Source organism: Lissotriton helveticus, chromosome 7, assembly GCF_964261635.1.
Source record: "Lissotriton helveticus chromosome 7, aLisHel1.1, whole genome shotgun sequence".
Classification (NCBI taxonomy): Eukaryota; Metazoa; Chordata; class Amphibia; order Caudata; family Salamandridae; genus Lissotriton; species Lissotriton helveticus.
This window is the reverse complement of record NC_136068.1, coordinates 1,593,903,223-1,593,914,471: the sequence shown is the minus strand read 5'-3', so window position 1 is coordinate 1,593,914,471 and position 11,249 is coordinate 1,593,903,223. Positions and strand designations below refer to the sequence as shown.

Below are 11,249 nucleotides of genomic sequence, written 5' to 3'. Positions count from 1 at the left end.
GACAACCCTAGAGGCATGAGCTGTGTTTCTGAGAGGAGAGGAAGATACTAGCTGTTCAGCTGTCCTTCTAGCAAGGAATAATCTGGCACCGTCAGCTGTCTTCCTGTATGTAAATCTATGGGACTTATTTTGCATTTTTGCCTGGGAGTTGAACGACCTTAACTGTTGGACTATGGTGCAAATACATCTCTAGCCACAGTAGCTATTATTCAGCATTGTGATAAAAGCTTGCCTGTGTTATTATGATGTCTTAGAGACCTCAACTGCCTTTCCAGGTAGAAAGGATGACCATAGTAGCCTCAGCTGTCTTTCTGCAGTGCGAGGCTGACTCTTGCAACGTCAGCTTTATTGCTGGATGTGACTGAGGTCCGAGAGACCTTGCTGTCTTTTTGAGTTGTGAAAAAATTACCGGAGACTTCAATTGCCGTGATGCCCATGGAAAAAGACTCTAGTGACTTCAGCTTTCCAAATTATGAAGACGCTCCTTGAGATTTTAGCTTTCACTGTTCTGCGAGGAAAACTGGCAATCTGGGAATTCTTCCTGTGATGCAAGATCCTTGAGATCTCAGCGATATAGTCTATACTAGAGTCTATAGAGAGCTTTGCCATGTTCACAGACTGTGAGGATGACCCTAGGCATATTAGGAGTACTTCTTTTGTAGAACGCTCTGAAGATGTGTGCTGTATCTACTGGTTTGTAAGTAAAACTCTGGAAACCTCTGCTATCACAACAGATATCCTGTTTGTAACTCCTATGTTTTGGGTAATACTCTTTAGACTTCATCTATGTTAGAATGCAGTGAGGAAAACCCTGAAGACCAAGGGCCAGATGTAGGTAAATATATTTTACCGACTCATAAATACCGAATTTTACCGATTCGGTATTTATGAATCGGTAAAATATAAGGAGGGAGATGTAGGTAAATCCAGATGTGGATTTACCGAATCTGTAAAAGTCGGTATTTACCGATTCAGTAAATACCGACCGGTAATGCCCATTCATTCCTATGGGCTTTGAAGCCCATAGGAATGAATGAGCATTACCGATTCGGTATTTACCGAATCGGTAAATACCGACTTTCACAAGGGTGCAGGGGGTGTCACTTTGACACCCTCTAGCACCCCCAAAACAGGTTCGGGTGCCATGTGGCAGGCATACCTGCCCTAAGGGCAGGTCTGCCTGTCATATGGCACAGGTGTGCATGCACACATGTGCATGCACACCGGAATCGGTATTTTACCATCAAATTGAATTTGATGGTAAAATACCGATTCGGTAAGGCTTGTGGGACTCAGAAGAGTCCCACCTACATATCAAATTTACCGAATCGGTAAAAATACCGATTCGGTATTTTACAGAATCGGTAAATTTACTGATCGGTAAATTTACCGATTCTGTAAAAATATGCCCCCTACATCTCAAATTCCATTTACCGGTCGGTAACGGCCGAATTCGGCCGTTACCGACCGGTAAATGCCTACCTACATCTGGCCCCAAGTGTCTCTAACTGCGAAGAAAGTAAGACTCTGAGACATCAGCGGTCTCCCTAAAGCTTTAAGCATGCTATAACAGACATTAGCTGGTTTTCAGTGCTGCAAGGAAAACTCTGGAGACATTCATTACATGCCAGTGCTGGTATGAAAGCCCAACATATCTCAGCTGCTGTTCAAGATTGTCAGACAGATCTTAGAGTCTCAGAAGCCTAAATCAACTATAAGAAGTATTCTGGTGTTTCAGGAATAGGTTGAGGCTGTGAAGACTCTAAAAATGTTCCCTGCCCTTTTAGGCTTGTGGAAGACATTGAAAATCTCAACTGCTTACCTACACCTCGAGGAAATCCACAGACAACTCGGCAGTCTGTCTGGGGTACAATATAAACCATTATGATCTCAGTAAGGGAGTTTAAACGTTTCATAACACATAGTATTGAGTAATTCCTGATTATTGGTCTACCAATAGATTGCAGAGTTTCCTACTTTTTCTTCATCTACACATTGCTTAGTTTTTCTCTCACAAGGGTTAGTTAGCTTTGGTAAGTTGCAAGCATTGAATATATGAATGCATAACTTGTTTAGCTTATTTTCGCGAGTAATCTGAAACTTTGTTGCACAGGTAACTTGCCCGAATTTTGTACGCAAGTGTAGGACTTACTCAGCTTTTAATAGCTATTGACATCATAAATATAAAACTTGTGTACAAAATGCTCACAAAAATACCAGCTTTCAGAAGCAAGCCCAACTCGTATAGAATTTTATAACTTTTGCATATTTCAAAGATTTTTGTGAGAAATGCACGAAGATCACAAGAGGAAAAACTCCACAACGGCTGCCTTCCTATTCCTGTGTTGTAAAGAAATTATGGAGATGGTAGTAGTCTTTCCATAATGTGAGGACATTCTGGACAACTCATTTTGCGCTGAGAGAAAGCCCAGTAGAGACCAGATATATTTATACCTTTTGTGAATATAACACAGAGTCCCAGGTGTTCTTCTAAACTGAGTGGAAGATCAGATTCCTCCTCTGGGTTCTTGGCAAGGAAACCCTTCATCCTGGACTGCACCAGAAACTACTGTGATCTCAGCTGTGGTCCTTGTGAGGAGGAAGTCTGCAATATCAGCTGTGGGCTCTAAGGCAACCCCTAACAACATCACCCATTTAATGGAATGTGATGCAGGCTCAATAGGTTAGAGACTGGTGGTTGACATTAGAACTACTCTTTTGGGTGGAGGACAGGAGCCTATTTTCGTGGTTATCCTAGGATATGCAGAAGGCCCTAGTATTTGTGATATACTTCAAATAATTTGAAGACTTAAGTAAATGTTTGAAGGATTTGGATAATCTCCAATCAAACGTCTAGAACCGCAAAGTCCTCCAATCCAAGCCCTTTTCATTCAGGTAAGGCAGAAAGATATTGGAAATAAAACAGAGGATGTTGAGGATCTTAGCTCCCTCCGTGATGGTCGAAAGGGGTGGCGATGTATTGAGGTCTTTTGGTTATGTGTCAAGGTAAGGGATAGAATGCAGCTCAGTATATGGATGGCCGCCCCCAAAGTATGGAGGATGGAAAGTGGCCCCTGTATAATTGCTCTATACCTCCTATGTACTGCAATGTTGCAATATGTTATTTTTGATGGACCTGGAAATGTCAGCCTTGTAGTTTTATAATCAATGTGTCGTTATGACTATTGACCTCAAACTAATTAAACATTTTTTTAATAAGGTAATTGAACATAAGGCTTTTAACCAAGAAAGGGAGAACCCAACATCTTCAAATGATATAATGTGCTTTGAAAGGCACAAGGGCCAAGACGAGACAAGTTACTTTCCTTTCTTAACGCTCTTCCTTGTGGATACTCTGGCTAAATACAGATTCCTCACCTTCTGAATTCTACCAGGTGTCCAACTGGATTCAGAAAGCTTTGCTTCAACATCTCCTGCTTGCTAGCAGGAGTCACCACCAGACTCTACAGCATCAGCATCATGCCTCATAAAGTAACAATGCAGGCCTGCATATATGAGCCCTGATGTCAGTTTACAAATGAACTTCCATGCCCACAGACGTTGAGAGAATGACAATTTAGTAGCTGGACAGTGTGCTCAATCTAAAATTAGACATTCTGGCCAACCAGAATTCTGATCCAAACAACAGGGGAGGGTTAGTCGAAGAGGACTAGAAATAGAGTTACAAAAGGCAAGTAACTTTCTTAACCTTTTGAACAGATATCAAAAGCGTACACCCACAAAAGGTGGTGGATCTGAGGAGTGGACTTTACAACGGGAAGTCCTGCATGATCGAGTGGGCAAAGTGGCCCTCCTTACAGTCCTATATGTCAATACAGTAGTCTAGAAAGGGCAGTGCAAAAGAGGCGGCTTTGGCCATATTGGACTGAACTCAAACCCACGTAAGAAGGCTCCTTCTTGGCCAAGGCATAGGATGTCTTAATGCAGAAACTGACCACCTTCACAGGGTTAACTTTTAAACTGCCCTTTCCTGCTTTGCTCTGGTGAAACGAATGAAAGGCTGGTGGTTCACCCAGTGCTCCTTAGTCCGATCAATATAGAAGCTAAGAGCTCATTTTGAATCCAACTGGGCAAGCCTCTCCTCCTCTTTACATGGATGTGTCAGAGAGAAGAAACTGGAGAGCTTAATGGACTGGCCCACTTAGAAGGCAATACCACTTTGGGAAGAAAGGATTCAAGATCCAAAGTGCCAACTTGTCAGGAAGGAAGGTGGTATAAGAAAGTTTCACTGACCACGCCCGTAGCTCACTGAAACAACTCACAAAAGGTGGCTGCAATGAGAAAAATGGTCTTAGAGGTCAGCGACCTCAAAGAACAACTTTATCAGGGTTCAAAAGACATGCACATTAATAACGTAAGGACCAAATTAAAGTCCCACTGAGGCATAAAAAAGGGTGCACCAGAAAGTATGATCATGATGCCCACAGCAAAACCGTGTGGAAACAAAGACCGCACAAACATAAGTACTTCAGAAAGCTTACACTGAAGCATACAGACTCAATGTGTCTCACTCTCACACCAGGCCACACATTTATCCTAGAACCCTAAATATTTTGATTTGTTGGGCAACCAGCTAGAATCACATCCACTACTTCTACAGGCAGGTCAACAACTTATTCCACTTAATCTCCTTGCATGAAGGTGTTGGCTGTGAAGGTTTGGAGCAGAACCTTGCCTGGTTTAGGGACAGCTGGTCTTCCCAAAGAGGGAGAAGGGGCTGAGGACAGATGCTCGGAATCAGCAGACTGGAGTCTAGACTTTGAGATTTGTCTGGGGCTAGTAGGATGAGTTGGGCCGAGTCCCTCCTGACCTTCTTACAAACTCATCTAACAAAGATATTCCGCCAGTGCGAACCCGTTGTAGGCAAAGGTTCTACTGCAGAGTCCCCATATGCCAAAACGCACCAGCAGGATAGGATGTACAAGGCTAGAAGACCAAGATGCGTCAACCTTCCAGGCCCAAACCCAGAAACAAGCCCAAAATACTGATCCAAGACCTGAATGTCTCAGGCTCGCTGCAGGGGGCCAAAAGGCTGTAAATGTCATTGTGTGGAGAATGGCCCTCCCTGAAATCTTCTGCCACAGCTGAAGGCTAGATTTTGGCTCATTGACAGACAACCCCAGGACACATAGTACTAAGATTGTTTACTATAGATGGTCTGAGACTGACTGTGGCAAGCCAGTCCTCAACAATCATTTGTCGAGGTATGGGCAGTGCTTAATTTTAGCCGGAGGTTTCCAGTGCTTGGCACTTGCACTTAATTGCCAACTCCAGAGCTTGGGACAGTCTGCCACAAGGTGGCGCTGTCTGGCTAATTTAGGGAGTACTACAACAGTTAATTATTAATTCAATATACATTAAGAATTACTATTACCTGCTGCTCAAAACCTTCTTATAGCTTTGGGAGCCTGAAATAGTTCGAATTGTTACACTTGTAGGAGTGTGATGATTAGTAGTTGTTTTACACAAACTAAGCACTGGGTATGAGAATACGTGAACCATACATTGGCCCCCAGGTGCTGTGGTTAAGGTGAGGTCACAGGGCAGCATAACTTTTGGAACTGGAACTGGAACTGGAAGTGTTCCAACCTCACAACGAAGTGGAGAAAACAATGGTGGGACTGCAGGAAAGGCACATGGAAGTACACATCCTTCAAGTCCAGGCACCATCCAATCTCCCAGGCAGACATGATGAAGGGTAACTGGAAGAGGGGGGATGTCAAGTAGTACTTGTATAGCATGGATAATCACCCAAGAAGGTATCCAGACGCTGTGCTGCAGGAATCACTTGAAGAGCCAGGTCATAAACCTTCAAGAACATCGGGCTGAAGGAACTGCATGCATGTTGGCCATTCAAAAATAAAATTGGCCCTCTATGAGCCTGGACAACCACTGGAGGGGGAATTAGAGTGGTTTGGGAGCTGTTCCCGCTGGCAATTAAGAGGAGGACGATTCCTGTCCTTGCTGAAGACTACAGCCTCAGTCAACTCCTTATCCTATATAGCAGCAAAAGGCTGAGCAGGCAGATGAACAGTTTGAGAGGTTACCACTTGTAATAGGCAAGAACCTGAAAGTAGCCTGTGCTGCTGCAGAGACCCGGAAAATCGGATAAATAAACCTAGGGAGCGTGTTGTGGCATGACTATCATTGCAGAGCAAATCTACCTTTATTTTCATGGAACCATCAAATGCAGTACCAGAAAGGCTGGATTTCACAGGCAGATCTGTGTGGCTCCCAGCAATAGGCCGACTCACGGTACTGAGAGTGGCTTGGACCAGGACACCACCAAGGACTCTGTCAGGCAGCAGAGGTTCAGAAGTAGGACCAGGCTGCAATGTTTTTGTGAGCATATTAGCCTAAGTTTCTACAATGGCAACTACAATTCTAACACCTTGGCATCTATAAGAACTATAACCATGAAAGAGGCTTGTTATTCTGTTGATGAACCCAATGGCGAGTCCAACTCAGTTTCAGGGAGGAGTCATGCATTCTGAAGGTCCAAACACAACCAGCAACAGAGTAGTTAGGGGGAAGCACAGTGTCTGCCGCCTCCTTCTCATAATGGGAAAAGAGCTGAATACCCAACATAGCACCAGAATCCGAACCAAAAATCTGATAGCCTTCAACTATCAGTGATATTGGCATCAAGGCATGTACACTATTGGTGCACCTTCCTATTTCAAGGTATGGTTTTGGTAATCTGTAGCATGGCTTTGCTCAATACCTATACACACTTTATTCCAGATTCAAGACTGGCCTTGAATCTGGATCCGAGGACAGCGCCAACCTTATTGGAAATGGAGTGGTCTTTGGCAAAGACATGTAAGTGCAGTCAGGCACCAAAAAGGAGCTGGTGTGGGCCTAGCATAGTCAGTTGGTGTCAGGGATGGCCCCGCTAGCAAGAGTTCAACTGGGGTGCCAGTGGATCTATGGGGCTGAAGTTGCTCTCGGGGAGCCGGAATAGTCCATAAAAGCTGCAGTCCTGCTTCCTTGAAGGCCCCATCTTGCTGTAAAGTTGACGAGAGCTTGTGAAATTCGGAGTGCATCTGCTTATCGATGGAATGGGGCCAGAGTCAGATGAAGGCAGTAGAGTCTAGTCGTTAGAGCGCTGTCTGAGCAACCTCTCCCTTGAGCATCAGTGGCAGGGAGAGGTTGACCCCCCCCCCTCCTCTTTTAGGTTTTTGCATGCTTGAGTTAAGATTAATCCTTCAACTTGGCTTTCGACTTACCAGAGGATTGTGACTCGGACTGGGCCTTTGAATGCAACTTGCCTCGCTTCTTGCACTTGGCAATGTACAGCTTCACTTCATTCTCCCTGATAGCCTTGTAGTGCATCAGGGAGCACTAGTTGCAAGACCTTAAGTCACACTTGGGACTTGGGCACCAAAAGTAGATGACATGCAAGTCTGCATGTGACATGTTTTCTCCAGGTGTGGCACATTTTAAATCCTGTTCTTTTCAGAGGGGGCATTTCCTCTGTTTGCACACTGTTCGAGAATATGTTTGCCATTTTCCCAGAGAAAAAGACCAGTCATTTGTTTTAAGATTATGCAAAGACCCAGGCATGATATTCCAATAGAATTTTATATAATATCACCTGTATTCATTTTTAAATTGGTCTTTCTGTCTTTATTTACTTTAATTATCAGTCGTGAATCATTAAGGCAGCTCAGGAACACATTTTAAAGTGCTTTCTTCTTATATTTTATTGTTTAAAGTGTGTACTGATAACGGGGAAATAAATACTGGCTTTAGGGGATTCTCCAAATTTTTGTACATTAAAATACTGGTTATGCTGGTAAAAACCGAGCAGACGCTAACCTTATTCGCGATTATTTTGAAGTTGGTGAACAAGAATTACAAGTTTTGTATCGGAGTTACTGATCTGCATCAAAGGGCATGGAAAGTAAGGAACGGACATCAGTGCATATGGGCTGTGTGATCAATTCTGGAGGGAGGACAAAGCCGCAGCGGAGTCCGATGTGTCACTTCACGCTGTGTAGAAGCTCTTGTAGGAAGTTTCTAAATCCAGTCAGGCGCCTGACAAAAGCCAAAAGGTAAGAATCTGTAGTTAGAATTATCCATCAGATATTATCATACATCTTGGATGAAGTAAATATTAAATCTCATATGAAACGTAGCTGGAAGGTTTTGGGGTGGAACTCTTCTTTCGTCACTCCTCTGAATGGCAACTGCAGGATTTCACAATGATCTCCCTAAACTGGATGCTAGATGAAATTACCTTGGATCCTTGAACATTATGGAGGATATATTTGAAAGATCGAAGGATGTCTGAGAATGATAGGAGAAGACTTTACTAGAAACTGTTAGTTACAGCTAATTGCTTGAAGTCAACTATGTGTATTGCCTTTACACTGAAAAAACACAGGGCACTGAAACTCTTAGCTCCATAAAATGTATGTGAACCACCAAATGTAACACACTAATTTTGAGCTCCTGTAAAGTAAAAGGCAGAAGGGTTCAAATGTGTGGTTGTACTTTTGAGGCAACTAGGAAAATCGTAAGGTTTCTGCAAAAAGGATGCTGCAGTCTGCAGCCAGATAAGGTCTCGAGTCACGGTTCCAATGACAAACTGTTTTCGGAATTATTTGGTGAGCCCGTCTGTTGTCCTTGTGAAGAGGACCATGGAGAGTTATCCAGCTTTCTTGGATTTGTGAAACGTAAAACTGAAGCTAGGGACCAGCTGACAAAAGTTATGACCCTCAAAATACCAGTTTTCCTGAGCTTAACCGCCACTGTTGGGCAAGAGTGTAAGAACTATAAATCACTATTTGATATTTAAAAATGTTGCCTCCTGTTACCCAAGCCCAACCAAGGCAGACCAAAGCTCGAGATTCTGCCAAAACACACCAACATCTTTTCAGGAGTCAGAACACGCACAGGCCATATTCAGACACTTTGTAACACTCTCACCCTTCAATAACCAAGCCATTCTAACGAGGCAGAGACCTACAAATCCTGCAACAACCTCCCCAAATCTTCAGTGACCAAGCCTGAAAATCAAGTAACAGACCTGTAAATCATGTGATACTGTCCACCTATTCAGAAAGTCACGCAATGCACAGGTACATCTACGTAATCTGATTTAAATGCACGTATGCCTAAACTTGAGATCTTCCTGAGGAAACATTTCTTAGAACTCTTTAGATGAGTGCTCCATAGGAGGCAGAACTTTCACTCAGACACTCATTTTGACAATACTACATGAGTTCTATAAAGACCTGACAACAGCACTTGTTATGGGCTACAGATTCAGCCCACCTGTCACAGCACTTGACCTTGGCTTATCCTCCAAGTCTTTTGTACTGGTTAATCCTCAGATACAAATATTATATGACAAACACAAGAGTTCTCCTCTACCTCTTCCACCTTCAACCCCAGCTGAAATGGAGTAACCCTTCTTCCTTCCAGTTCACTGGATGCAAACATGGGATGGAAACAAATGGCATTAGCATGGCTCATGGATTCCTGGAAGGAGACAACAGCTGAATACTCAGTTTTGCAATTCGGAATTCGAAATTTCAGCTGCATTTCTGTACATATTTTCCACTGTGCATCCTATTTTTCACACCGGACTGTCAAAAAAGAACCACACAATTCCCCTGCAATCCCACCCACCAATAAATGAATCAGAAATGGGAATAGTCGTGTCTTGTTGTGCTCTACACTGCCCGTGGGATACCATGCAATGTGAGCTCTAGTCCGTAGAAAGAGGGTGTGACCAGGGAAGCTTCACTGCTGCCCATTCTTCCTGTCCCTTAGAAGGGAATATGGAGAAGGCACCACCCATCCATCCTCTGGCTCCAAAGCAAGGACAGTATGTAGCCAGTAAGTGCAGCATCACCACTTCAGTGCCTGATTGGATGATAACGTGCCTCCTATGGCCTTATTGCCCATTTGCATTACCTGAAAGACAGGACACAAATTTGGATAACAAAGATAAGTATATTCATTCCAGTGATAAAATAACATATTCCACAGGCGAAAACAAGACCTCCTTAAAACCTTTCTTCTCCAACTTGCCCTTCCTTTAACTAAATTCTTAATCACCAAATGCTACTTAAACAAATAGCCACAGTAACACTCATTGTCACCTTCAACTTTCCCTTATTTCTTTCTCTTTCTTCAGCAAGCCATCTAATAGTGTTTTCTTTGCCCTTCTCTCAATGAGGGCCAAAACATTCTCTTATTAATCCTCAACTCTCGCTCACCAAATGCTCTTCTGTCACCACACAATACACTGACCCTACCCCACTGAACAACAAGTTATTTACCTTCGGTAACAATGTATGTGTAAGAGACATATTATTAGTTAAAGATTCCTTACCTTACCTTAGAATTACCCCTACGCGTCAGTCTGGATCCAGAGAATTTTTCCTCTTAGCAGTACCCCTGCGCGTCGGAAGGTGGCGTCGGTCGATTCGGCGTCTTTCGTCGTGGTCGCCAGGATGACGTTGCAGTGCCTACTTAAGACGCCGCCCCAGCACGCTGACGTCAGTTCTGACACACAATTCCACGCCAGAAGCGCAGAGCCATGAAAGACACTGGCCACTGGTGCGCCAATACTAGGGCCCTACAGGGGAGTGCCTTTCCCTAGAAGTCAGTTCGTAGAGCGGGGATGATGGATGAGTCAGTAAGGCATCTATAACTAATATATGTCTCATACAGATACATCGTTACCAAAGGTAAGTAACTTGTTCATCTGAAAGAGACTATTAGTTATAGATTCCTTACCTTAGAATAGATACCCCAGCAATACCAACCACGGAGGAGGGTCTGCGACCCAAGTTCACACTAGAAAATCCTGGAGGACAGAACGGGCAAAGACACCATCCCTCCGGACTTGACCACCCAAGCAGTAATATCTGGTGAACGTTTACATAGATGGCCACGTGGCCGCCTGGCAGATGTCGATAAGTGCGCCCGCAGCCCCACCGGAGGTTCTTTTTTAGCTAAAGCATAACAAATCTTTATACAAAGGACAACCCATGTTGAGATGGTACGCTGTTGGACAGCCCGACCTTTCTTGGCTTCCACATAGCCAACGAAGAGTTGATCGCCACCTGGAATTCTTTAGTGCGGTCAAGGTAGAAAGACAGCGCACGTTTCAGACATGGAGTCTATCCTCCTCCTTGGAAGGGTGCAGAGGCGGGAAAAAGGTGGGTAGAGTGATAGTCTGTCCGATGTGAAAAGGAGCGACAACTTTG

The 11,249-nt window shown here is 43.8% G+C and overlaps 1 protein-coding gene across 1 annotated transcript in view; it reads right to left on the bottom strand.

The window, feature by feature from the left end:
- Window positions 1–7,701: 7,701 nt before the first annotated feature.
- The window catches only part of PPFIA3 (PPFI scaffold protein A3), a 963,828-nt gene continuing 960,280 nt past the window's right edge, over window positions 7,702–11,249 (bottom strand). Inside the window, exon 31 of the mRNA XM_078655169.1 lies at window positions 7,702–9,948. The gene's annotated coding sequence lies outside the window, so the exon portion shown is untranslated. The remainder of the gene's footprint in view (window positions 9,949–11,249) is intronic.